At 33.5% G+C, this 27,302-nt stretch overlaps 1 long non-coding RNA gene across 1 annotated transcript in view; it reads left to right on the top strand.

Annotated features, from left to right (window-relative positions):
• Positions 1 to 25,127, top strand: part of LOC144366082 (uncharacterized) — a 149,327-nt gene extending 124,200 nt beyond the window's left edge. The window contains exon 5 of the long non-coding RNA XR_013424934.1: positions 24,626 to 25,127. This is a non-coding gene — a long non-coding RNA (uncharacterized LOC144366082). The remainder of the gene's footprint in view (positions 1 to 24,625) is intronic.
• Positions 25,128 to 27,302: the final 2,175 nt, after the last annotated feature.

Genomic DNA, 27,302 nt, shown 5'->3' with positions numbered 1-27,302 from the left:
TAGGGCAAAGGGGTATGAGGGGAAAAGAGGGGCATTGAAGTAGGAAAGAGAGTGAAATGAGATAAACATCATTACCCTAAGTACATGTATGAAAACACAAATGGTGTGAATATACTTTGTATACAACTAGAAATATGAAAAATTGTGCTCTATATGTGTAATAAGAAGTGTAATGTATTCTGCTCCATATAAAACAAATTAGAATAAAAAAATTAAAAATAAAGAAAATATTTGGCCATGTTTTATCTTTGACTGAAGGTATTTAATTATGCACATCTTAATCTTAATTTTTAAAGTCTAATTAAAATCTCATAAATTCTATGAATTGTCCCAAATCAAGTGTATCCATCTTTGTCCTAAACTCATACCTAAGAAAATCTTCTTCCATTCTGTGCTCCTTCAATGATTGGTATGATTGCATGAATATATAGGGGAAGCCATTGCTATTTAACTTAACAATGAATCTCTACTGCATATTTTTGTTGTTGTTGGTAGTCTAATGAGTTCAATTTACAGAATCTTATTCCTAAAACTCTCTCACAAATACATAACCCAAATATCTCATTTAATTGTTACTGTCCTTTCCAACAAAGAACCTTCTTCAGAATGCTTTTAATAATTTTATTCTGATGAAAAATTTATCCTTGATAGAGCATTTTTGTTAATGTAGTAACAAAATGTGTCTTATTCATTTTTTCTACTAAAGTAGAAAATGACTCACAAGACTATTTCAGGGTTAGAGAACTAGAAAAATAATAATGCCACTGTAATAAATGGGAATTATGAAGATAAATTTGTTTTTTAAAGAAACCATATTGTATAGATTTATATACTTTATGTTTGATATCTATGCAGAGTTTTCTAGAAGAGAGAACTGAAGCTCAGGAAAGAGGTCAAGGATCGAGACATAGTGTACATATTTTATTTGTAGAAATAATAAACTGAAGTCATTAAATTGAGTTTGCTCACTGAATGAGAAAGTAGTTAATAGCATTTTTAACTAGTTATTAACTCATGATGTCCCAATTGTCTTCAAATTCATTTAAACACTTATTTAATTTGAGTGATTTTGTTGGTTTATGCATATTAACCTTCTGCTACTATTCAAACCACTCTAAATTTCCAGAACTTACAGAAATGAAAAACTTATTGCAAAATGTTTGTTACAAAATACACTAGGCAGTTAAAACTTTAACAAGCACCTGACATTTTCTCATTATTTTACCTTCTGCTACAATGCCCAAAGGGGAAAAGGTACCCTGCGAATCAGACATGTTCACTGCAAAGTACCATAATAGGCGCTGGAGATACAGTGCAAAATAAAGTGGGTGAAAAATCCTGTCCTCATGAAACTCATTTTGTATTGGTGATAGGGAGAGTGACAGATAATAGACAACCACTCCATAAAATAGATAATGTGCCATTTGAAATGATTTTTGATAAAACTCATACAAAAATGTATTTGAAGCTGAATCTCTAATATGAATTGCATTTATCAAACTTTTTAGCAACCACTTGGAAAATGTAAAATTCTACCAGGAAAAGTTATAGTTTTAGGGACAGGGAATGGGAATGGGAGAAGGAAAGAAAGAGAGAGAAAGAGAGAGAGAGGAGGGGGGAGAGAAGAGGAAAAAGGAGAAGAAGGAAAAGAGGAGTCAGGGAGAAAGAGGAGCAAGGTTTTCTGGGTTGAGCTTTTCCTTATGATTTTTGGTTTACCAAATGCTTTGGATAATTTGTTTCATTCAAAATCTCCATTGAAGTGAGTAATGATATAATTGTAGGCACGTATTACACTAAAATGGATCCATACATCAGTCTGCATGTAACTCAGGGGTTGACAACTTTCAGTGTCTATGCCTGTACTATAGAAAGTAAAAGAAGAATGAAGCATAGTCAAATAAACAAAGGGGACTAGACAATACAGAATATCCTACAGCCAAAAATATCCCTCATGGAGCTCTCTAATTAGATATTTATTGTGAATTAATAGATACCTTCTGTAAAATACAAATAACTTCTGAGAAGATTAAGCACTGGCCTTGGAGCCAAATATATTTGGGATTGAATTTTGGCTCTGCCATTTACTACTCATGTGACCTTGGGAAAGTAGCTATTATTTATCAATTGATTTTTGCAGAGACTTGCTCAATTCAATACAGTGGAGAATACCTGCAGTGTTGATTAACTGCAAATAACATTTCTCCTTCTAAACTATGTATTATTTTGAAAGACTGATACTATTCCTCCTCCTCCTCTCTCTAGTATTTCTTTCTTGTGACTGCAAACACACACACACACACACAAATACACACACACACACACATACACACACACACCCAACAGTAGTTCTTCCTGAAAGAATTGTATAATTTTATTCACTTCATTATCAGAAAGCTTTCATTTATTTATTAATTTATATTAATTCATTTAACCAACTAAAGTTTATGTAGCATCTACCACATGCCAGACAGTATATGCATTGTTCAGATACCTAGTCCCTATCTTAATGGAGCTTGTCTTCTAGTAAGGGAAGCAGTTGATAAATGTCACACATAACAAAGGTAATCATATATATGATATATAATATATATGATTACCTTTGATAGGTATCAGATATTGAACCCACAGGCATTTAACCACTGAGCCACATTTTTAGCCCTCTATATTTTTTATTTTGAGACAGGGTATAAGTTGCTTAGGACTTTGCTACGTTTCTGAGACTGACTTTGAACTTGTGATCCTTCTGCCTCAGCCACGCTAGTGGAATTATCGACATGCCTGGATAAACCTATGTAATTTTAAGAAGTAATGAATGCATTAAAATAAAATAAATGGAATATAGTTTGAAGGACAGTGTTAATCATAAATTATTGTTGATGAAAGTTTCCCTTGAAACTTTCATCAACAATAATTTGAGTATAGATGTGAATAATATGAAGGAGTGAATCTAATATACAACTAAAGAAAAAGCGTTCTGAGGAAACAGAAACTCCAAAGGGCTCAAGAGAGTGCACTGCGGTAGGGTTAAGGATAGCAAAGAAACCAGTAGAGTTGCAGAAAAGAAAAAGGGGCAGAATAATAGGATTGTATCAGACTGGCAGGGCAGGTGTGGCTGCACTAGGTCCATGGGTGTGTGCCTAGTGCAGCCACATTGGACTTTATTCAAGGACAGCCCTGACCTTGGAATGAATTGCTCTTTAGCCACCTTCTTGAAATTACTGATAATTTCATTTCTAAATTCGTATCAAGTGTCCTCAGGTGGGCATGCACTGACTGGACAACATAGAATGCTTAGAGCCTTAGTTGCAGGTATGATCCCACTTATCAGGACTCCTTGTCTTCTCTCCCTATTCTTTACTCACCAAGGGCCAAGTACGGTGCTTTGATAGGAATGTGGGAAGAATAAGTGTTAGCTGTGTGCACTTCTAGGCATCTTCAGGCAGAACAGCAGTGGTCATCCTATTCAGGACTCTATTCCATGTATGACTTGGAGGTGATGCCTCTCGCCCATCCCAGATCCAAGTACCTGTAGCCTTCCAATAGAGTTTGCAGTACCCTTAGCCATTGCTCAGCTGCTGTGTCTACTTCTGTACTATGGGAAAGTAAAAGAAGAATGAAGCATAGTGGAAATAAACAAAGGGGACTAGACAACATGAAATATCCTATAGCCAAAAATATCCCTCATGGAGTGATAATGGGCCTGTGGAAAGGAAGATATCTGGCTGGAATTCCCTGCTGCAAAGTAGGGCTCATTCTCTGGGTTCCATAGCTGATAGGGAATAATGCTACTTGGGTAAACCCCTGATACCCTGTTTCCTTTAGACCCATTCTCAAAGGAATACCACATTAAATAGCAATTTAAAATAAGAAGATGCTTTGAGAAAAACCAAGAAAGAGAGAGGAGAAGGATCCTACATGTGGTACATTTGACAGATCTTTGAAAAGTAGGAAAACAGGCTCTGCATTTTCATTTTTCACTGAGTCCCACAGATTATGTAGCCATTCTTGCACACGAGTAAAGGAGGGCTGTACTGTTCATTTCAAGGATGCCCCTTGCAAAATGATCTAAAAATCAGTTTTACGGCATAATTCACTTTATCCTATAAAAGAATTCTGTTGTCATCCTGAAAAAGGTTGATTGCATGGAAATTGTTTAGAAGGTCATTTCCAGACCAGGTGAGATGATGACTCTCAGATAGGTAACAGTAGAGCTGGTGAGAATAATTCATATAGATGAATTTGTGGTAAGGTTGAAGTAATTTGCTGATGAATTGAGTTGGTCTTTTGGTTAAAGAGTTATATGCCATTTCCCAAACTCAATGAGCTACGTACTTATCATTTTTTATTTTTACTATATGGAAATTATTACTTAATAAAAATCAGAGCAAAAGCATTGTATGAAAAATTTTTACAGCATGCCTCCATGTTTAAAGAAAATAAAGGGTAGAACACTTCATCCTTTAGACAAATGTGTATGAAATAGTAATTTCTGGAAGGATACTAAAGATGCCAATGACAATGTTAACCCACTACATGGGTTTAATCAGTAAAGAACAGAATAAAAGAATCATTCTTTCAAGACATTTTATAATTTATGATGATATAAAATATTGCCTAATAAACTGCTAAATAAATATACATTTCTTGATACACATTTTTTTAAGTTTTTATTACACAGTATTTAAAAAAGAATAAAATATTTTCAGGTTTTTGCAATAGCAAAAATGACTCTCTGCTCTGGAATAGCACCAGGTATTAGAAGTAATATTCTCTGATATTCTGAATCTATGAAACTCAGAATGTCTAGACATGAAAAGAACAAGGAATGAACACTTTATTTTTATATGTCACTTTTGAAAGAAGAGGCAAAGAGGCATTAATCAAGTTTAAAAAGGCAGTAGAATCACAAAGTCACCTTCTATCTTTGGCAAAATCCAATAGGACAGATAAAACAGCAATCTCCTGAGATTAATAGAAAATATGCAGAAAGAAATATAATAAGGACTAATCATCACTAACGAACAGGAATGTCTGGCTTCCATTAGGAATGGCAAGTAATGCATGCTAGGTCAGGGAACAGCAGCACTGTCCACTCTGCTCAGAATGTGTATTTTTTACCTGGGCTCATGGCAGTAGCCTCCATGTTCCTCTTCCACACTCACACTAGTGTGCTCTTTGACTACCACACCGAAGGTCACTATTAAAAATACAAAGAAAACGATTTCACTCTCTTGCTTAAGTTTCTTCCAAAGTGCTAACCTGGCCAATGGTGATCTGGCTCATGTGTGTCTTTGCACCATCATCTTTAGTCACCTCCTTGAGTGAAACCTACACATATCAGGGTCAGCCTTTTCATCTTTGTTTTGCCTCTTTGTACATCTTGTTCCCTCAGAATCTATTGCTCTTCTGTCTACAATATTTTGCTGGGCTACCTTAGTCCATGTAGGTTGCTATAACAAAAATACCACAGACTGAGTGGCTTATGGATGAAATTTATTTCTCACAGTTTTGGAAGCTAGAAATTAGAAGATCAAAGTTCTAATAGACTTGGTGTGAGGTGAGGAACTACTTCTGGTTTTAGGCAGTGTCTTCTTGCTGTGTCCTCAGAAAGCAGACGGGTCAAATTAGTTCTATGGGATCTCTTTGATAAGGGCATTAATGTTGTTAATGAAGTATCTACCCTCCAAAAATAATTATTTCCCAAAGGTTCAATCTCCTAAACCATCACCTTGAGGACCAGGATTTTTATATATTGATTTTTGGAGGAGACACAGAAAATTCAACCCATGGCACTGGCTAACTCCAAGTCATACTTCAAGTCTCAATATATGTCACTTTCTCAGAATGACCTTCCATAACTTTCCAATCTAACTGAGATTGGAAAGTTATGGAAGGTCATTCTGAGAATGAAAATTACAACGAGTATAATTATTTTAATTATTTGTTTCATTTCTGTTCCCCTGAGGATGCTATGACTATTCAGTACAGGAAATATATCTGCTTCCTTCAACACTGTTTGTCCAGCACCTGGCTCAATGCCTGACATAGGGAAGCTCCGTTAATAGTTGTTGATTCAACTATAACCCAGAATCAGCCTCCTTCACTTTGAAAGTTCTCTTTACTTAGATCAACATTGGCCAATGTGAACCTCCAGTGAGACCCAGATAGTTAATTTAAAATATTTTAGCAGTCACAAATAAAATGTACAAAGAGACAGATGAGATTACTTTATTAATGTATTTCATTTAGCTTCATATTTGGCTACTGGAACATGAAATTAGTAAGATAATTTGCATTTTTATCTTTGCACAAAGTCTCTGAAATTCTGTATGCACTTTGCAGACCTTATTTTGAATGAGGCACATTTTAAGCACTCAACATTTTATCAAGCCAATGGCTGCTAGAATGCTAGAAGCTTGAGAATGAAGACATTTGTCTCACATCTGCCTTGTCATTCACATGACAGTTCCATTTCTGAAGATATTGTCCTCCCCATTGATTATGACTCCTAGAAGCCAATTCTCCTTGCATAGTGATCACTACATAGAACTTCAAAATACTGATCTTCAATAAAATGTTGACACCTTTTCCTGGTTTTTAGGAAAAGAGCGTTTTGGGGGCAAGACACTTTTCTTTCTCTGTGTTTTCCACACATTTCTGTAAGTCCATGCATACATATTCATCTTTAATAAAGAAGAAGATAATTAAAATCAGGAGATTATGACTAGTCAGAGTTTGAGCTTATAAAAAATCACTCATATGAAAGCATAAACTTAATATTTCCTGTGATTGCCTACTACTCCCATCTCATCCTTGGCAATATAAGAGGAAAAAAAAAAAACAGGCAAAATTAGTGAACTCTTAAAAAAAAAAAAAAAAGTCCTCCTAAAGCCCAGCTCTCAATTCTGTGGTCATGACCTTGGGCCTCCTCTTGTCACTGAGGGTATTTCCCTCTCAGAGTGCACAGGACACATCTCCACTCACCTTTAGGGAAATTGCAGCCTTGTTTCTCAGGTTTAAAATACTAGTTTTCAATAGAGAAAATAACCTCCACTCAGGGGTGTTTTGGAAATTGATGGTCACACTTTTGATTTTTACATGGCTGACATTTGGACCAGAAACTGAGACTGCTCTGTTTTCTGCTATGTACAATACAAAAAAGAATTATCCTAATCTAGTGGACATTATGATGACCATGCACACAATAAGATGAAGAGTATGCCGATAAAAGAGATAGTTTTAATTAGAAATAGGAACACTAGACTTAAAAAGGTGATTACATGTTTTTAGTTGATTATTAAAAAAAAAACCCTGCAGTTTTTGAGCAGTGTTTTGGTTGTTTATAATCAAGTTTTAAATGTGTTAAAACATTGTTTATACAAAGGATTATAAACTTCCCATTTGTTTTCAACTTTTAAGCTGGATTTCTGACTCAGAAAAGGAAAAAAGAAGAAGAAAAGAAGAAGCTAGAACAAGAGTTATTCAGCCAGAAAAGCAATTAGGGTGGGGTGGAGGGTGGGGAGGACCCAAGGTGATGGAATTTTGCATAATACACAAACAACTAAACACACACACACACACACTATTTATGTGTTAATCTTATTACTTTCTAAAATTATTTTCTGACACTGTATGAACAACATGAAATCTCTCTGGTGCTCTTTTATGATTTGAAACAATTATAAATATGAAATATACTTCACTTCAATTTTTCTATGGATAGCAATAGATGAGTATCTGTGCGCACGTGATTGTGGGATGGGTATGTGTGCACGTGTGCGCGTGTGTGTGTGTGTGTGTGTGTGTGTGTATGTGTGAAATTTTAAGTGCTGTTCTGAGCAGACCTTCCTTTTGTAAGCGATTTTCACACCTGAGAGGATCATCAAGTCTACCTGCTAATGCGACCATAGTCAAGGGTAGGGTAAGGAAGGAAGCAAGAAGAAAACAAAAAGAATAACATTACAATTGACTGAGTGATTTCTCAACTTACATAAGGACAAGAAAAGCTCCTAACATTCTGAGGTCTGCATAGCCCATTCTATCACATGTCACTGTAACCTATTTAAACTACTACAAGACACTTATCTAATGACTCACATGGCTGCCTGGTCCCCTGACTGGTTTTCACCATGCAGGTGCAACATGGATGCAATGGCAAAGTCACTGTGTACTTTGAGATTGTAGCACATCATGCTGCTGAGAGAGCACCGACTGCAAACTGGAAAGAAGGACATAAAGCAGCAGGATCTCAGTGTTCCAACTCCACAGAGCTGCTGGCCATATGGCTTTCTCAGCACCTCAGAGCTCACACAAACAGGCATGCACCAGCAGTGTTTCCATGGACCTGGTTATTTCACAGGGTTTCATTTCTATGTGTGGAATGACAAAATCTGAACTTGTACACCACCTTTCAAATATACTCAGTTTGTTCTAGGAGATGTTCTGAAATCTTAGTTATGAAAACCAGTGTTTACTTGGTTTCATTTTTAAAATTAGGGCTAAGCAGCCACTAAAATGTAGTAATTCCATGGGGGGCTCTTACTTTGCCTGTGAACACTCCACATGCTCTTTACTCTTTCTTAAAGGAATATGAGAAGACTCTAAAATATTAGGACATAATATATAAACATTACAATAAATTCCACTCTTCCATAACTAATATCACGGAACATTTGTGTTAAATGACAGTTGATCATCCTCTGTTTACAAAAGGAGATATCATATGCTTTATCTACCTCCTGAAGTTTGCAAAATTCATATTTTATAACACTAATAAAATAGATGAACCCATATACAATAAAGACAATTTTTCCCAGCTTTACCAAAGTGTGATTGGAAAATAAAAGTTCTGTCTATTTAAGGTGTAAATGTGGTGATTCTATATATGTTGTAAAGTGGTTATTATACATGCATCTTCCCACATAGTTTTCCTTTTGCGTATGTGCATGGGGAGGACCCTTAAGATCTACTCTTAGCAAATTTCAAGTATATAATAGGTTATTGTTAGTTATTGTAACCATAGGGTACATTAGATCTTTTATGTTATCTTGTGTAATCCTTAGATATTTCATCAAAGGCCCACTCTCTATTCCCTGTTAACCACCATTCTATTGATTCTGATTTTGACTTTTAGATCACACATGTGACATCATGGAGTGTTTGTCTTTCTATATCTAGCTTATTTTGCCTATATAACATACCCAGTTTTCATCCAGTGTCACAAATAGCAGGACTTCTTAAGGACAGTTTTTAAAAGTATAAATACTAATCCTTTAAGACTTCCAAATGTTGTAACTTAATATATATCATATATCATTTTTTATTATTTTGTGCCTTGATGTGCAAGTCTCCAAAGGACTGCATTTCATAATTTAAAATAATAATTTTGACATGCAAGTATTTATATCACATTCTCTTTGATGTTATTTATTTAAAAAGAATTAACAAAAAACCTTCATTTTCATGAGCTAACAATATTTCTCATTTATACTTATAGAAATTTGAACATAAATATCCATCTACACTTACTAAAAATCATATTCCTTTTTCATCTGGAAGGCATGGAACATAACAGAGCATTTGTTTAGCATTTCACAAGAGAAAAGAAATTGTAAATATGACAACAAACCATTTTTAAAAAGCAACTAATAATTGCTTTTAAATGTTTTAGTCTCATTGATTGACTAGTTAATCAGGTCCTCCTAGTGAGGTTGATTCATTTCTAATATTTTTTATAAAAGGAATTTATTTTGAATAATTACTTTCCCCTTTCTCAGCTCAGCTATAATACAAGATACTGTGTTTCTTTTGTGTGTGTGTATGTATCTCCAATATTCTTGTAATTCCAAATTATTTTACACACACAAACACAGTCAGCCCTCTGTATCCATAAGTTCCACATCTGCAGATTGAACTAACTTTATGTTTAAAATATTTACATAACTTGTACTGAACATGTAGACACTTTTTTCTTGTCATTATTCCATAAACAGCATATAAAAATGATTATCATATCATTTACTTTGGACTAAATACTAAAAGTAATCTAGAGAGGACTTGAAGCATTCAAGAGGTTGGGTTATATGTTAAATGAAAATATTATACCATTTTATTTAAGAGACTTGAACATTGTAAATTATCATAATCTCAAGGGTCCTGGAACTAATCCTTCACAAACATAGCAAGACAGCTATATATTTAATGTCTCAATTCAACAATGACAAAGGAAAAAATCAATGCATTTGGCAATGTGTGCTCAAGAGAACTTCTGAGTAGTCTATGTTCTGACAGGAGGGCACTTTTCTTGTCCCAAATGGACAGTTGTAGATTGCAGTACTTCAATCCCTTAAATGGGACATACATCCCTGTAACATGGCCTTGTACCCATCATAATCTGACATCTTTCTTTCTTTTTGGCTTGGATTTATTTCACAATTAGTTGAAATGTTTTTAAGTGCAATCAGACACCACACAAACTTATTGTCCCTCTATCTGCCCCATAAATTAACAAAGCCTTCATTTTCAGTTAATAATTCTTGTTGGTTTCCCATCTCCATAATTCCCAGTTTTCCTCTTCCCACCACCCTTCCCATACCACCCCAGCTAGCTCTGTTTCTTAACTAAAGTAATTGGAAGTGGCATCCTGTTGAGTGGCTTATGTACCATCAATGTCATCTGCAACCCACACAAGCTTTTACTGCCAGAGAGCTGCATTCCTACTATTCATGATCCTCTTGTGATTAAATTCTCACTCTGGAAAGTATCACTCAGGTTTCCCCAGCATTCCCACCTCTGCCTATTCTTGCATCAATTGTTCCAAGCTTTCAACCCTCTGACCTACTTAGGGGTCCTCAAATGTGCTGTGCTCTTCCATATGCATTTCATCCTTGGTTAGCTCAAGCTAAACATCTTAATTGTCTAAGCCAGGATCTGAATAAGAAGCCATTGCTGCTATCCCTACATGGCTCCACAATTTATTCATATCCAGTCTGTCCTTACATACCAAATTCAACTTAGTTGTTCTATTTTACTAGTTATTTTTCTCCCTAAAGACACAGATTCTTTGAGTTCATAAACTGATCTGCGCGCACACACACACATACACACATAAACTCACACACACCCCTTTTCTTTCAGTTTCTGAATCCCTAATTTTTTGCATAGTAAGTATTCAAGAAAAGGTTGTTGATTGAATGATTGAAAATATTATTCTCTTGAATTCAGTAAATATCTCACCAGAAAGCCTGTTAATAAAACAAAGCTAAGATTGTCAGAAAACCTTGCAATTACCAAGAATACCTTCAGTGGAGTCTTGAGGATGTCCCAGAAGAGAAAAGAAAGTGGAAAATATGTGCACAGGTTGGATTCTGTGATCAAATTCAAAACAGGAAAAGTCTGGGATGCTATAGATTAATGAAATAAGCAAAGCAAAGGTCACAAGGCAAATCACACTAAGTGTGACCTGTTGTATGATAAGTAAGCAGATGTTATGGCTACTAGACACTTTTCTCAAGTGAATTTGTCTACAGAAGTTGATAAAAACTAAAGTGAAGGGCTGAGGATGTGGCTCAAGCCGTAGCGCGCTCGCCTGGCATGCGTGTGGCCTGGGTTCGATCCTCAGCACCACAAACAAAGAAAGATGTTATGTCCGCCGAGAACTGAAAAATAAATATTAAAAATTCTCTATCTCTCTCTCTCAAAAAAAAAAAAACTAAAGTGAAGTTGCCTATTGGTTTACAGAGTGACCTCATTTCTAAGGAATCTCCATACTGCTTTCCAAATTGGTTGTAAAAATTTGCAGTCACACCAGCAATGTACGAGTATGCTTTTACCCTACATCCTAACCAACACTTATTGTTGTTTGCATTATTTTTGTTATTTATTTTAATTAGAAATATATGATAGTATAATTCATTTTGATTCATTGTGTATAATTGCAATACAACTTTTATTTTCTCTGATTGAACAAGATGAAGTGTCACACTCTATATGCAGTCATATATGTTCCTAGGGTAATAATGTCCATTATATTCCACCATCTTTTCTTTCCCTATACCCACTCCCCTCACTTCCCTTCCATATGCCCAAAGTTCCTCCATTTTTCCCATCTCCCACCATGGCTCAACATCAACTTATCAGACAGCACATTAAGCCTTTGGTTTTGGGGGCTTGGCTTACTGAGGTTAGCATGATATTCTCCAAATCCATCAATTTCCCTCCAAATGCCATAATTTTATTCTCTTTTAATGCTGAGTGATATTCCATTGTGTATATATACTACAGTTTCTTTATCCATTCATCTATTGAAAGACATCTAGGTTGCTTCCACAGTTTAGCTATTGTGAATTAGGCTAATTATACATTGATGTGGCTGCATCACCATAGTATGCTGATTTTAAGTCCTTTGGGTATATACAGAGGAGTGGGATAGATGGGTCAAATGATGGTTCCATTCCAAGGTTTTTAGGGAATCTCCATATTGGTTTCGAGAGTGATTGCTCCAATTTGCAGTCCCACCAGCATACATGAGTGTGCATTTTCCCCCCATGTCCTCTCCAACACTTATTGTTGTTTGTATTCTTGATAACTGCCATTCTGACTGGCATGAAATGAAATCTTAGAGTAGTTTTGATTTACATTTCTCTAATTACTAGAGAGGTTTAACATTATTTTCATGTATTTGTTGATCAATTGTATATTTTATTCTGAGAAATGTCTGTTCAGCTCCTTAACCCATTTATTGATTGGGTTGTTTGGTTTTGTTTGGTGTTCAGTTTTTAAGTTCTTTATATAGCCTGGAGATTAGTAGTGCTCTATCTGACATGCATGTGGCAAAAATTTGCTTCCCAAATGTAGGCTCTCTCTTTACCTTACTGATCATTTCTTTTGCTGAGAAGAAGCTTTTTAGTTTGAATCCATCCTGTATATTGATTCTTGGTTTTATTTCTTGCACTCTAGGGGTATTGTTAAGGAAGTTAGGGCCTAATCCAACATGATGAAGATTTGGGCCTACTTTTTTCTCTGTTAGGTGGAGGATTTCTGGTCTACTCCAAAGTCTTAATTCACTTTGAGTTGAGTTTTGTGCTTGGTGAGAGATAGGAGTTTATTTTCATTTTAGTGCATATATATTTCCAGTTTTCCCATCACCATTTCTTGAAGAGGCTATCTTTTCTCCAATATATGTGTTTGGTACCTTTGTCTAATACGTGGTAACAGTATTTATTTGGGTTTGTCTCTGTTCTTCTATTCTATACCATTGTTCTACATGTCTATTTTGGTGCCAATACCATGCCATTTTTGTTACTATAGCATAGTAGTATAGTTTAAGGTCTAGTATTGTGATGCCTCCTTAGTGTGAGCTCATTCTTAATCCCCATAACTATGTCACTGATTTTAATTCTGTAATTATTTACTCCAAAAGTGTATCCTCATATTTTAAACTGACTCTTGATATTCTCCAAGTAAGAACGGAAATGTTGCTGCTGAATATTATTTCTCTTGAACTAAAAGTTTGGTCAGTACCAGAAATTTCATAATTTCATGCTACAGAGAAAATTTTACTCCTTTCTTGGAACCAATATAAATGGCAGACCACAAAGTTGAGTGTGCAAGAAACACAATTTTCTTTGTCTTTTTCTATATCTGAATTTGTTCTATTTTTTAAATACTAGGATATCTGTTTATAAGAATTAAATCTTAATCAATTTAGAACTTTATTGTCTTCTAGCCCGTCCCTGAGTCACATGTGTCCTGAGGACCTGTGTGAACACCAAAGAGAAGCCATGTGCAGATACTGAATGCATCCGGTCCTGGGTCTAGTTGTCATTTCCAGGCACTGGATCAAGTGAGGTTTCCTTATCATATAGTCTTTAATAATAAGTCCACTTAATTTGCAGTTGTGTCCTATTCTTTCACCTGTCCAAGGAATTTCAAACTTTCTCATTCTATTTGCCAGGAAGACCAGCAGTTGGTCTTCAGAAGACTAGCTTCTACTCTAATCTGTCCAGTCAAGAATGTGTAGGATTTATATGGAGTTATTCTGACAACCACTTGAATATTTCTTAAGCTACACAGAAGACTGAAGAGTCTTTAATTAAACACATAACTAAACAAGTGTTCTTTGATTATTTTTCGAAGCATACTGTAACACCTATGGCACACTAAATGCTTTGTTCTACAGCTCCTTTCTTTATGCCTATGATATAATGGATGCTTGATGTGTGAAGACCCACAAGTCATAAGAAGTATTGAGGATAAAAAAATCATTAGCTAATATGTTAAAATGTCATCCCGACTGAATTTTGGTTTATCTGGTTCTTTCCAGGAGGTCACCACCTGCAGCAAAGTTAGATTTTTCTAACTCCTAACTCTGCTTCCCAACATCTTATCTTTCCCTTATCTTCTAACCTCAGAGACCTCAAGCTTTCCAATGAGCTGCAAGAGTTATACCACCAAGTTGCAATGCACTAGGTTTTGTTCCTTTGAGTTTAACAATAAAACTCTGTAACTTTCAAAATCTTCTAAAAGCTTTATGCCTACACCTAATTGCCTCACTTATTATAGGTTATATCTGAGTTCCATCTTATATTTGTATATTTTTGGTAGTTTCAATTTGAGAAAAATTTGAGACATTATCAAAGTTGCCTTGAGAATTTGAAAGAAAACAATCTGTAGCTCTTGAAATTATAGTGCAAGCAGACTATAAGCCAAATAATCACTTCCACTTAGTATAGTCCAATGATTCTTAAATCATGTTGCCTAGAACAGCATCAATAATATCAAATGGGAACTTCTTAGAAGTGAAAATTTGGGGTACCAACCCAGGCCTTGAATCAGAAATTTGAGTCCCTGCAATTTGTGTTTTAATAATTCTGATAAATGATTCTACATGCTAATGTTTGAGAGCTATTGATATGATTTAAATTCTCTTAAATTAAAATTTGTCTCTGAGGAATAGTACAACAATAACTACCATAAATTTATTCACTGGATGGCCAACATCACTTGCAGAACTTTCCTTCCAATGCCAGTTCCCTGCATATTTCCTATTTATGTACTTTTCATACACAAAAAGGATATTTTAAAGCCTTAATTTAGATTTTGACCTTTCCCGGACTTACATTACTTCTGCCCATCTTTTCATCAGAAAGAATAGGGATTTGCCCAAAGAAACCTGATGATATGAGAGAGTGAGAGTAACCTTCAGTAACATTTAGTTTTGAGACTAGCATTGAAAATGGCCTTTCAATCGCTGGAAAACACTGAGCTTCTGATAGGGTTAACCCAGAGCTTCTCTGAGGTTAATTTCTCAGTCAATAAACCCTAAGCATCAGAAAGATGTGAAACAATTGGTAAAAATCCCAATTTCCTTATAGGAAGTTTACCCAATTGAATTGAAGATGAAACTGTATTGTCTTTATTGTGAGCAGTTTCCTGTTGTATGTTAGAGTCTGTAAATAAGTCAGGATGGCGCCTGGCATTTTGCCAGGGGAATGTTAGAGTCTGTAAACAAGTCTGGATGGCGCCTGGCAAAATGCCAGAGGGAGTGGTTTGTGAAGTAAGGCCAGCAAGCCATTAAGTGTGAAGATTTCTTATTGGTTGACTGATGTATCTAGTTTATGCTAATTAAGATAAGCTGTGTGGAATGTATAAATATCGCTCCTGTCCTACAATAAATGGCTCCCACTCCTGCTGCATCAATCTACACAAGTTGTTCGCCCCCCCTCTCCCCCCCCCACCGCCCCCCGGTTATTTTGCAGCAGCCAGACTGCAGCAGCTGTAATTCCCATACACATAAAAAAACTGGAGAATATTAGAATGGAAAGACAAATGAGAATTTAAACACTTTAGCCAATGCACAAAACTGCACTTTCAGGATAAACCAGCACAAAATATCAACAAGATAATTTGTAAATCTGTATAATTATCTCTCACAGAAAATATTTGTGCTTTCAAAATATCTTTCTTGAGATTTCATGTTCAAAAAAAAATGGGACACAGCGTCTCATTAGAGTTAAGTCAAGTATATAAAAATGAAAAGGAGGACTCAAGTTATGAAGTTGTAGGAGTTACAAAAGACTACCCATAGTCTTTATTCACAGGTACACAGTTTACATGCAGTGTGTTACAGACATCAAGCTGTCTCTGTTTCCACAGGCTCAGTCACAATTTCTTTAAAGATTTGTACTTGTGAACTTTGTGGATAGGTATTCAGAGCCTTAATTAATTACATGCAAGAATTTAATTAGGAGATCAAGAAGGAATCCTGGACAACAAGAAAAAAAATTGTTGCTTGGAAATTTTGAAAATGATAAATGACTTGTGTTTTACCTAGTTATAGTCATTCCAGGTTAAAATATATATACCTATGCATATTTGTCTCTTATAAGTATAGGTGATTTTCTCTTAAAGTGCCATAATTGAAACCTTGTTCTCCTAGCCCATACAAAGCTTGTCAGTCTACATACCTCAGTTTTATAAATATCACAAAATTTTTAAAAAGTTAAATATAATATTTTAGATCCATTTCTAAAATCTATTAATGAGTATTCTACAATACTTAGCGGATAATCTGAGTGCAGGTGAATGGATACACTATTGCTTATTTAAATAATATTCATCATGAATACAATGGTATTATTCTTAAAGGGTGTAGTCATCCACTCAGAATCTTCCAGTAAACCACATGGTAACATTCAGCTGAGGCTCTTTTTCTGACTACCAACTGCATCCATTAACTTTGGTATGCAGTATATTGCTAGTAAAATTGTTGATATCCTTGGTATTAGATCTACTATTTTCTTTCTGGTAGTGTTGTGCACTCATGAGTGTCTGTGTGCATGTGTCCCTGCATGTGTAAAGTTCTCTCTTCTGCTCAAATGGATTGGCACTTCCCCTGGAAGCTATCAAGGCTCATAGCAAAAACATTAATCTAAAAACCAAATTAAGAGTATATGTCAGGTAAAAGAATCTTCTTTCTTTGTCTTGACCCTGTTATTTTTAAAAAGGTAAAGAATGTCAATGGCTGACATTTATTCTGTGTGCCTACCATCATTCTAAGGTTTCTTCAGGTGTTGTTTTATTTAAACCACACAGAGACTCAAATGACTTCATTAACCCTTTAAAACAGATGAAGAAATTGAATCTTTAAAAACTAGTTAGTATAAAATCAGTATGTAATCCTAGGTTGTCTGACCTGGGTTGCTCTGGGATTCTGCCTATTAGTTTCCTGCTACTCCTCCACCAGAGGACTGGGGTTTGCATGACAGCGTTTCACACTTAAGTAATTCTGATGTTTAGTGAATTTAGAGAACAACTAAAAGCAATTTTAAGTGAGGTCTTGGAAAGTTCTTCTCTAAATTATATCCATGTGCTTTAGTGGATTCAGTAGAGCTGACATTTACTTTGTTTTGTTTTCTACTACTTGTGCCCAAATAGATTTGGACACAGAATAAAAACTCAGAATCTAAAAAACTGTCTACAAGAACAAAAAAAAAAATGGAATTAGAGAATATGAGGAAGTCATGGGGGGATCTAGTTATGTTTTCTGCAGGAGCAGCTTCCCAAATGACATCCCCATAACTCAGTTCTTCTTTCTGAAAACACATGATAAAACTTAATAGAACCTATAAACCAAAGAGCTGATAAGAAATAACAGAGATTAACATGTACTGCATACCTACAATGTATTAGAGAATGTATACTGTATCACTTGGATGTACATTATTTAAAGCTCTCTGAACCTTAGTTTCCTCATCTATTAACTGAAAATAGCATTTTCCATCTCAATAAATTTTCAAGATGAAATTTACCTTGAGGTACTACTTTACTCCATGTAAGCTATAGCACATAGAAGCATAATAAAATGTCTTTCTCATTCATAAATTTTCAATGAGCTATTGATCTTCATGACACATTGTTCCAAAGGGAAAAAAAGATATAGATATTTGAAATTTTGACAGACTCAAAATGAATTTATTTGGCATATTTTATGTATTCTATATTGCATCAAGATTAAAAGATATCAGCATATCAACCTCTTCATTCTAATTTTCCCCATTTTCACGTTTGGTCAGGCAAACTGCTCATATTACAAAAAGCAATTGTGATTCAAAATATAGCTAGTGACAATTCATTGTGCTTCTTCCACCAACTCACAGTGGGCCATTTATCATGATGATTAGCAGTTCCAGGTACTTTCAGAAACTATAACACTTGTCTAAGCTTTCATCCAGAATTTGATTTCATTTCACCATCTAATACCACTAAATGTCACTGAGTAAAAGGAAACATTATGTCCAACTAGTGCATGAAATGCAAGAAAAAAATGATAAATGTTTCCATAGCTACGGGATTGAAAGAAACAGAACATGCTGAGATGTAAATCAGCACAAAAGTGTCAAACAGGTGCATTGGGCATCCTAAATTCTTTTCTTGAAAAGCAAATAGGTTAAATTTTAAAGGCTCTTAGGTGTCAGGACACTGTTCTCTATACCAGTAGATCAAGACAGAATGTAGAAGATGGCACAGAGGAAGTGAATGCACCAACATACACCAAACACCTATCAAAATCATCTTTTCATACAATTCTCAAAAAGTAAATACTAAAGGAAACCATGGCAGGATGAAAACTACCAAAGAGAAGAAGTTAATTCTCAATTGCTTGATCTTGATTGTTAATATTTTGAGGACTCTAGCAGCATAGGGACATAAATACCATGAGTAGTCTCTCCTTGGCATCAACAACTAGGTCAATTCTGCCACCCTACATGCAGAATCTGTTTTTCTTTCTAGTATTGGCATGTGAAGAGCTCTCTGAGCACAGAAGTCAAGCCCTGTGCCCCTCTGGGTTGGTTCTGCCTTATACTTGCTTATATATATGACACCTAATGCAGAGACCTGATATGGATGAACTACATCAGTTATGAAGAGTTTAGATGCCCTGTTGGCACTCAGAATAAGCAATGGTGTCCTGGGAACTCAATTAGCAATTCTATATAATATAGCTATTATAGACAACCTTGGTTTTTCTTTGAAATTTTTTTTAGGATTTTTTTAATTTTGATATAATTAGGGATTACATTATTGACATCTTTTACTTTTTTAAATTATCCAAAATTGCTTTCATATTTAAGAATCAGTAGCCCTCATGGGGTTTCCCAAGCAAGGCCTGTTTTGACTATCCTAACACTTTGTTTTGTTTTTTAGCTTTTGCTATTTTTTCTCCTTTTGTCTCCAATCCCTAAAATTTGAAGTTCTACACTAGAAAATAATAGAACATTAAAGTGCATTTAACATAAGCACACTTGTCATTTTCAGAGACATGGAGGATATAATACGAGTATAATGAAATTATAGAAATGATGAAACATGACATGTTATATATGGATATGAGGTGCTCCAAAAAAAGCTCATGTTATAGAAATTTCAGAAGTGTTCAGAGGTAAATGATTAGATTATGAGAACTATGGTCTAATCATTTGACTAATCCACTTGATAGATCAATAATTGAAATGGATTTCTAAGTGGTAACCCTAGGCAGGTGGGGCATGACTAAAGAAATCAGGTCACTGGGGTCATGTCTTTGGGATTATTTATTTTGCCCAGGACTCCTCTTTTGCTGCTTCCTGGCTGAGAGGAGCTGAGTAGCTTTCCTCCACCACACCCTGCCACCATGATTTTTTTTTGCCTCATCTCAGTCCCAGAATAATGCAGTCATCCGACCAAAATATTTAGGAATATTATCAAATTGAAAAATTATCAAATTATCAAAATTATCAAATTGAAATTTGAAAATTTAGAAATAAAATTGAGCTGTTAGAGTAAGATCCCAGTAAAGTAATTTTATATTTAACAATACTATAAATTTAATGTTTACAGAAATCCTGCTTGACTCTGAACATCAACAATTCTGGATGATGTTAGTAAATTACATTTCTCTTTTTGAAACATGGCTAAACAAGTTGGCTGTGAAGAACACAGTTCACATTCAGAATTTAAGAAGCTCAAATCCATAGAAGTTTGCAAACACTGGAGACAGAATTTGATCCGATGTTTTTGATCAGAATTTGATCAGTGTTTACCTAGAATGTAGGTTTCAACTAAACCTAGGGAAATGTAATCAAAGTACATGGTTTAAACAAATGAAAGGAGATTTTTAAAAAAATGTAAAATAAAACCAGAAACTCTAAACTACTAACATCTCTTTGTGAACTTGTGGATAACAAGATGTTCCTTAAGAGAGCATTGCAGGAAAACCTGATGCAGTCATGTGATTAAGATTAATGGGAACAAAATTTTAATGGACCCATAAAAAACTGTGTATTTAGATGGAGTACCATGTGGTATTTTGATATATGTACACAAGGCCTAAAGCAGTGTAAGCATATTAAAAAGTACCTGCTAAAACTTTCTAAACACAGAATGAGTGCCTATGGATTGTGAAAAAGTAAAAATGAGAAGATAAAGCTGTATGATATATGATAGATTGAAGAAAAAGCAAATCATTTCTAGCGTTATACACTTTAAACACACGCCTCAAAGGTTTCCTTCAATGGTTAAAAAAAGAAAAAAATGATTGCACAAACACACACAGAAAAGGTAACATGCTATATTAATAAAGAGTGTAAAAACAATAAAACAAAATGAGACGTATTCAGACTGTAAACAGAAAAATTATCTGATAAGCAACAAGCCATATAAACAATATTTGTAAAATACATATTATGCTTGAGGCTATAAAAGAAAATATTAAATCTATGCTGATAGAAAAAGAATATTAACTTTTTTAGAAATTCAAATGAATCTTTCAGATCCGCAGAATGTGATGAACAATAACTTGCAGATATATGTAAAAGATTATTTAAAGGAGTGATTTTAAAAGTTTAATAAACTTAAAGATATACTTGAGCAAACTGCTCAGGATGGAGACTAGACAGATAGTGTGACACAACGTGTGGAAGTGATATCACAAGCCCTGAAGTACACAAGGGGTACGTATGGTCTGTTTCAAATCAGTATCAGAGGAGGGACTGGTTCCATGGAGAAGAGGTGAAATTTGGAAAATATGAGATATTACTTTGTCAACTGGTTAAAATATTAAAGTCCCAATGTATATCAGTGCAACTATTGAAAAGAAAATCATGCCTAGCCAAATAAAACAGAAAAAACTTAAAATATGTCTCTGCAAAATGACAGATAACTAGAGTAAATTAGACTTTATCCATTACCCAGTGGATGAATTTGTATATTAATAGGAGCCAGAAGAAAGAAAACTAATATTTCCAGTGCTACAAAAAAATAGGGTTAACCACAAATGTGTACCCAATAGAATTATATTTCAGAAAGAAAGTTTTAATTAAGTATTTTCAGAGAGATTATAGTAGATAAAAAGAACCCCAACCAACATTTATTTAAAGGACTTACAAAGTATAGGCAGTCATATAGCAGAATTTAAAAAATGCCCCTGGATAAGAAGAAAATATTTTACAGATCTACAAATAAAGTCAGTATAAAAGACTAACAATTTTTTGGATAAGACTTAAAATAACAACAGAAATACCAAACCACTAGCTACAAGCTGCTGCAGGCTGATATAAGAGGAAGTGTTGTGAAGTCCTTGAATTGTTTGCTGGTATGCGTGGTTAAGATGTTCATTGATTTATAGTTCACTATATTAAATATGCACATTACTCTTTCAAGTGTAAACATTATTTGAACAGAAATAAATGCATACTTTCTAAAGCAACATATGGAAGATAAATGAGAACAGAAAACAAACATATAAATTTAAAATGTAAAATTCAGAGAAGTCTAAAGAGAAATTTGGCAAAAGTGAGACACATTGAAAGTATAAAACAGCATAATGAAAAAACTAGTAAATTAATATTTATATCAAGCATTATTAGAAAATACAAAATTATACTTTGACTCCAGCTATCTTTTTTACTCTCTTCATATTTTTACATGACTCTTAAAAATATATTAAACAAACACTAATCAAACTAAAACTAGAAGCCAGGCAACATGGTTCACACCTGTAATCTCAGCAACTTGGGAAGCTAAGGCAGGAGGATCACAAATTCAAAGCCAGCCTCAGTAATTTAGTGAGGCCCTAGGCAACTTAGCAAGACTTAGCAAGTGTCTCAAAATCAAAAAACAAAAGGTCCAGGATGTCCCTCAGTGCTTTAGTGCCCCTGGATTTAATCTCTCATACAAAAGTAAAAATGAATAAATAAATGAACACATAAGCAAAATAAATAAAGCTAGCACAATTTTATAAATATCAAATAAAAATAGACTTTATTATAAAACCAACATCATAAATGGGTGGTGTAAGTGTAAGTAATAAAAGATTTAATCAACCAAGAAAATAAAAACACATTTAAACTGATAATCACCTAAAATAACAAAATACATTTTGTAAAATTGGTAGAATACTAGAGAGAAATTTACAAATCTATCACCAAGAGGAATCATCCAATACACCTTGCACTACTTTTATAAACAAAATACGTCAGAAAAGTTTAACTATAGGAAAATTGAAAACAGGACTTGTTAACAAGCTCAATCCCATCTACTTAATGCAACATGGATTTATTGAACTTGTTCTACATATCAGTTCCTATGTCAGGTACTGTCATAATTGGTGCTTCTTAAACACATTTAAAACTTGTAAGGGACCTGGGAACATTTTCCCACATTTTAAAGACGTGGTGTCATATTCAAAGATGAGTACAATAAATACAAATGAGAAGCATATAATTGGAAATTTAAAAAGTTCCAAAACAACTCAAAAATTTAGAAACAAAGAAAAAGAGAGAACAAAGAAACCATAATGGAAACTTGAAATTCTTGGAAGTGTACTTAAAAGTTAGAATTATAAGACAATAAAATGGCATAACAATGCTAAAAGTCACTTCTTCAGAAAGGCTAATAAAATAGACAAGATTCTATTGAGATTGATTCAAGAGAAAATGAAAGAAAATTAAATTCTACTGAGAATAAAAATAGGTAGGCATCTATAGATGGAGTAAAAATAAAGGATAATATTATAAAGAACTTTCAAAAAGCCTGAATTAACTTATAAAGAAATAAAAAAGCAAATCAGCATTTTAAATTTTTCTGAGAGAAAACAGACTAAAAAGTTATGAGCAGGAAGTTATCAAATTTAAAGACAGAAGCTTTCAATCCTGTGCAAAGCATTCCTGACAGAAAAGAGAGGGAAATAGACCCAGCTCATTTTACAAAGACAATATAAACTTAAAACGAAAAAGCAGACAAAGGCAGTATAATAAATAATAAAGGTAAACTACAGGCCAACTTCAGGTGTGGGGACAATATAAAAATTCTAAATTCATGTTCATGAAGTGAATCCACAAGGGTCCTTGAGACAAAATATGCCCCAAATTTCCTTATCCTTTTATCATTATAAAAGTAGAGAATATACTTATTATCATAAAAGTCAAGAAAAAATGTGATTTTTATAAGAGTTCACAAACATTTTTGAAAAGATTCAAAACCCACTTTTAATTTTTTTAAAAAGATAAGATAATAACCTTAGGTTAGGTTGAAATTTTTTGATCATGATAAAGTTTAGGTACTAACGACATATAGCAAGTTGTTCTTTAACATGTGAAAAGTAATCTTTTAAATTGAGAAACAAAATAAGGATAACCACTTTTATTGCTTCTGATTAATATGGAGATCTTATCCAAAATAGTAAGATAAGAAATGTATTGATTTTTTGATTGATTTCTTCAGGAATAAGAAATATAAAGGAAAAATTAGATATAATGGTCTACAAAACGACCCTGAAAGTATCTATAGAATTTTAATATAACTAAAAATTTTCATTTGGCTATTTAAAAGAAGAATGAACAATTCTCATAAATCTCATTTAAAGAGAGAAATTAGAATATATATTTAAAACACATTATATATTCTATTTCGATGAGATATAAAAAGAGAAATTAATGTGTGTCGTTAGAGGTCAGATAACTAATTTTATTTGGAGAAATAAGTACTGAAAGGGAATATGAGAAAGACTTTTTGTGTGCTGGTAAAACCATTTCATAGCCTTGGGGCCAATATGTGGGTTTGTGAAAGTAAAACTTGTACCATTATTTGCATTTATATGTAAAGTTAGTACACTTTTTTTTTTTACATTTATATATAAAGCTGTTATACAAAAAACAAACCTAGGAATAATTTTTAAAATAAGTGAAATTATTTAAAAAATAAATTACTAATAGACAAAAAACTTTATTGACAAAATTTAAGAACTAATTAAAGGGGATGATAAACTACATCATTGGGTAAGATGATCCAATGTAGAAAGGATACTATACAGGGAGATATCAGTCCCAGATCAACCTGTAGATTAATTCAATATAGAGTGTGGTAATAAAACTATTAACAATAAAATTCATTTTAAAAAGATAATAGCCAAGCAAATGCCAAAATGCTTTTAAGGAACAAATATAATATGAAATAAATAAAACTTACTTATTAAAAATGATGTCATGTAGAATAAGAAACTACCTGAGTAAGCTTTCAAATTTTAGAATAAAAATACAAGGACTTTTCTTTTTGTTTTATTTATTCTTTTTTTTTTTTTTTTTGGCAGAGCTGGGAATGGAATCCAGGGCCTCACACATGCTAATCAATCTACCACTGAGCTGCAATGCCAGCTCCAACTGTACACATTTTCCATTGAAGTAGGAAAGTTTTCTGAAAATAAGATACAAAGAAGATAAAATGTTTATTATTTTATTTTTGTTTTCAGTACATTTTGATGATCAAAAAGCCACAATTATAAAGAAAGTAAAAGGAATGCAAACAAACAATGTAACAAGTACTCAGGCTATTTAAAATTATCTACAAGCAACAGAAAAGAGACTGATAAGAACCCCTGGACTAGTGTACGAAAACCTAGCAAGACATCTATGAGAAGAAATATGACAAAAGTTTCATTGTTAAAAGTGTAGCTGCTCTGACAATGACATAAAATGTGAAATCAGAATAAAATGTGAAATTCTACATTTCAGGGTCATACATATGCACATAATTGCACATGTACACATTTTATTGTCATAATTAAATGCTGAAAAGTACTAATATTGATAAAAGTGTAGAGCATGCTTTTTTTGTGTGTGTAGCACTGTTGCAAGTTTAAATAGGGACCATACTTTTAGAAAAATGCTTTGGCCTTATACAGAAAATATGAAAATAAATACAACCTATAAACCAGAAATCCTACCATTTCATACCTGGGAAGCTATTTTGGAAAATGCTTTTATCAGAATGCCTGTAGAAATATGCAAGAAAAATTCACTGCAACCTGATTCCAAATGACCAAGTAATTAATATAGATATACTTTAATTCTAGAATATACACATAAATAAATCCTAGTATTTTTTTTTTTTTGTACTGGGGATTGGAACTTTAGGGGCACTGATATTCTTTCAAAGGATTAAAAAGTCATATTTTCCAGAGGAAAATGATAACTAATCAATACGGAAGTAATGGAAACTAGGAACTCTAAAGATGTATTTATGTCTTAAATTATGATTTAAAGCAGATATTGAAAAAAGAACAATAAGGAATACATTCATTTGTACTGTAGTCTAGACCTAATAATCTAATAATGGACATTATTACTAACAAGGAAACCTGAATTTTAATAGATAATTAAAATGTAATAGGTAACAATAATTAAAGCAAAATATCAGATATGAGTGAAGAAGCAAATGTGGGTTCTGTGAGCCGGTAGATGGATGTAGGATTTTGTGTTTAGCAGACTATATATTTACTTATGTATTTATTATTTGTTCACTTGTTTGGGGTTTATTTGTTTATATTTTTATCCATAGATTATTCCAATAACTGAATTTTTGTCTTTCCTTTAATGTTTGATTTTTTTCCAAGAAGTTAATTTTCTTTACTTCATTAGCCCAGACCATATGATGATTTCTTATAGAATCAAACATTTCTTTGGAAGATCTATTTTAAAGAGTCATTTTTCATTAATTTTACAAGACTGGCAAGCAAATCAACAAGTAGTAATGGGAGAACATATTGCATATAATCTTTTATTAGTCTAGAAATGATAGATTAGAAGAATATTCAAATAGACACAATCTTGGTTGTAATTTTGCAGAACAGTTACAAATGAAATTAACCAATTGCTACTGCCATAAGCTTGCCTACACTAGATTACAGTTTCCTGGATAAAAGAACTACTATATTAATAGGTTTCTATTCCTAATTTTAGAACCATCTCTGATGCCAAAACTTTTTAAATGTTGGTAAAATGTTCAACGTTTGCTTATTGTTTTTTGGTCTTTCTAGTGGTGTTTTTTTTTTAAATAACACAAATTATACTAATTTTACCACTACCTATAAGGTACAGATAGAAAGATGAGTGTGCAATAATCAAATATAATTTTTTAACATTGTACACAACACAACTACTTCATATCTCCTTCTCAAGTTTAAATAAAAAATATCTGAATTTTAAATGAGCAAACACATCACCAGTCACACAGTAAGCCTACATTTTTCATGAACTTTACAACTAGAAAGGGGCATGTGGCTATATTTTGACCAATGACATAGGAACAAAAGAAATTGGGGCATTAATACTTTTGTTCCTAAGTTTCTGGTTGTTGATATGTGAGCAGGATCATACAAAGAAGAGCATTTATCTGGGGCTATGAAATAAAAGATACATTAATAAATCAGCAAGATAGAAGGAATCTAAGTACCCAATGTAATCAAACTACCACAGCATCCCTGAACCACACACCATTATTTTAAGAGATTAAATATGCTGTCACCTTGGTTAAGATACTGTAGTTTGGGATTTCTTGATTATAACAGCTTACTTGTAGCTTCATTATGGCATCTAATCAGATTATTGTAACATTTCCAGATACCAATATGGAAAAAGTTTGTCTAAACATTCAGTATTGATACTATAAAGCAAATTAAAATTTAATGATTAAAATATGTGATATTGAAACATTCGCTGGTCTGTTACTTGAAAGTCTAATATGTTTTATCTTATTTAAGTGATATATTAGTACTTGTCTACATATGCTTGATTTTCTTTCACAAGGAAGTGAAAATTCTATTCAACATATTTTGATTTCAGGAGTGGAATCTATTTATGGCTTTAAGACTAATATGTAATAATACCACAAAATACATGAGAACTCTTAAAATGTTTAATTATAAATTTTAAGTGTTCTTTGGTAGAATTGGGCTTTGATCTAATTCTGTTCCATTAAACCTACTGTGC

The sequence above is a fragment of the Ictidomys tridecemlineatus genome, chromosome 8 (assembly GCF_052094955.1).
Source record: "Ictidomys tridecemlineatus isolate mIctTri1 chromosome 8, mIctTri1.hap1, whole genome shotgun sequence".
NCBI classification, from domain to species: Eukaryota; Metazoa; Chordata; class Mammalia; order Rodentia; family Sciuridae; genus Ictidomys; species Ictidomys tridecemlineatus.
The sequence above is the reverse complement of the archived record's forward strand: the minus strand, read 5'-3'. Positions and strand labels throughout refer to the sequence as shown.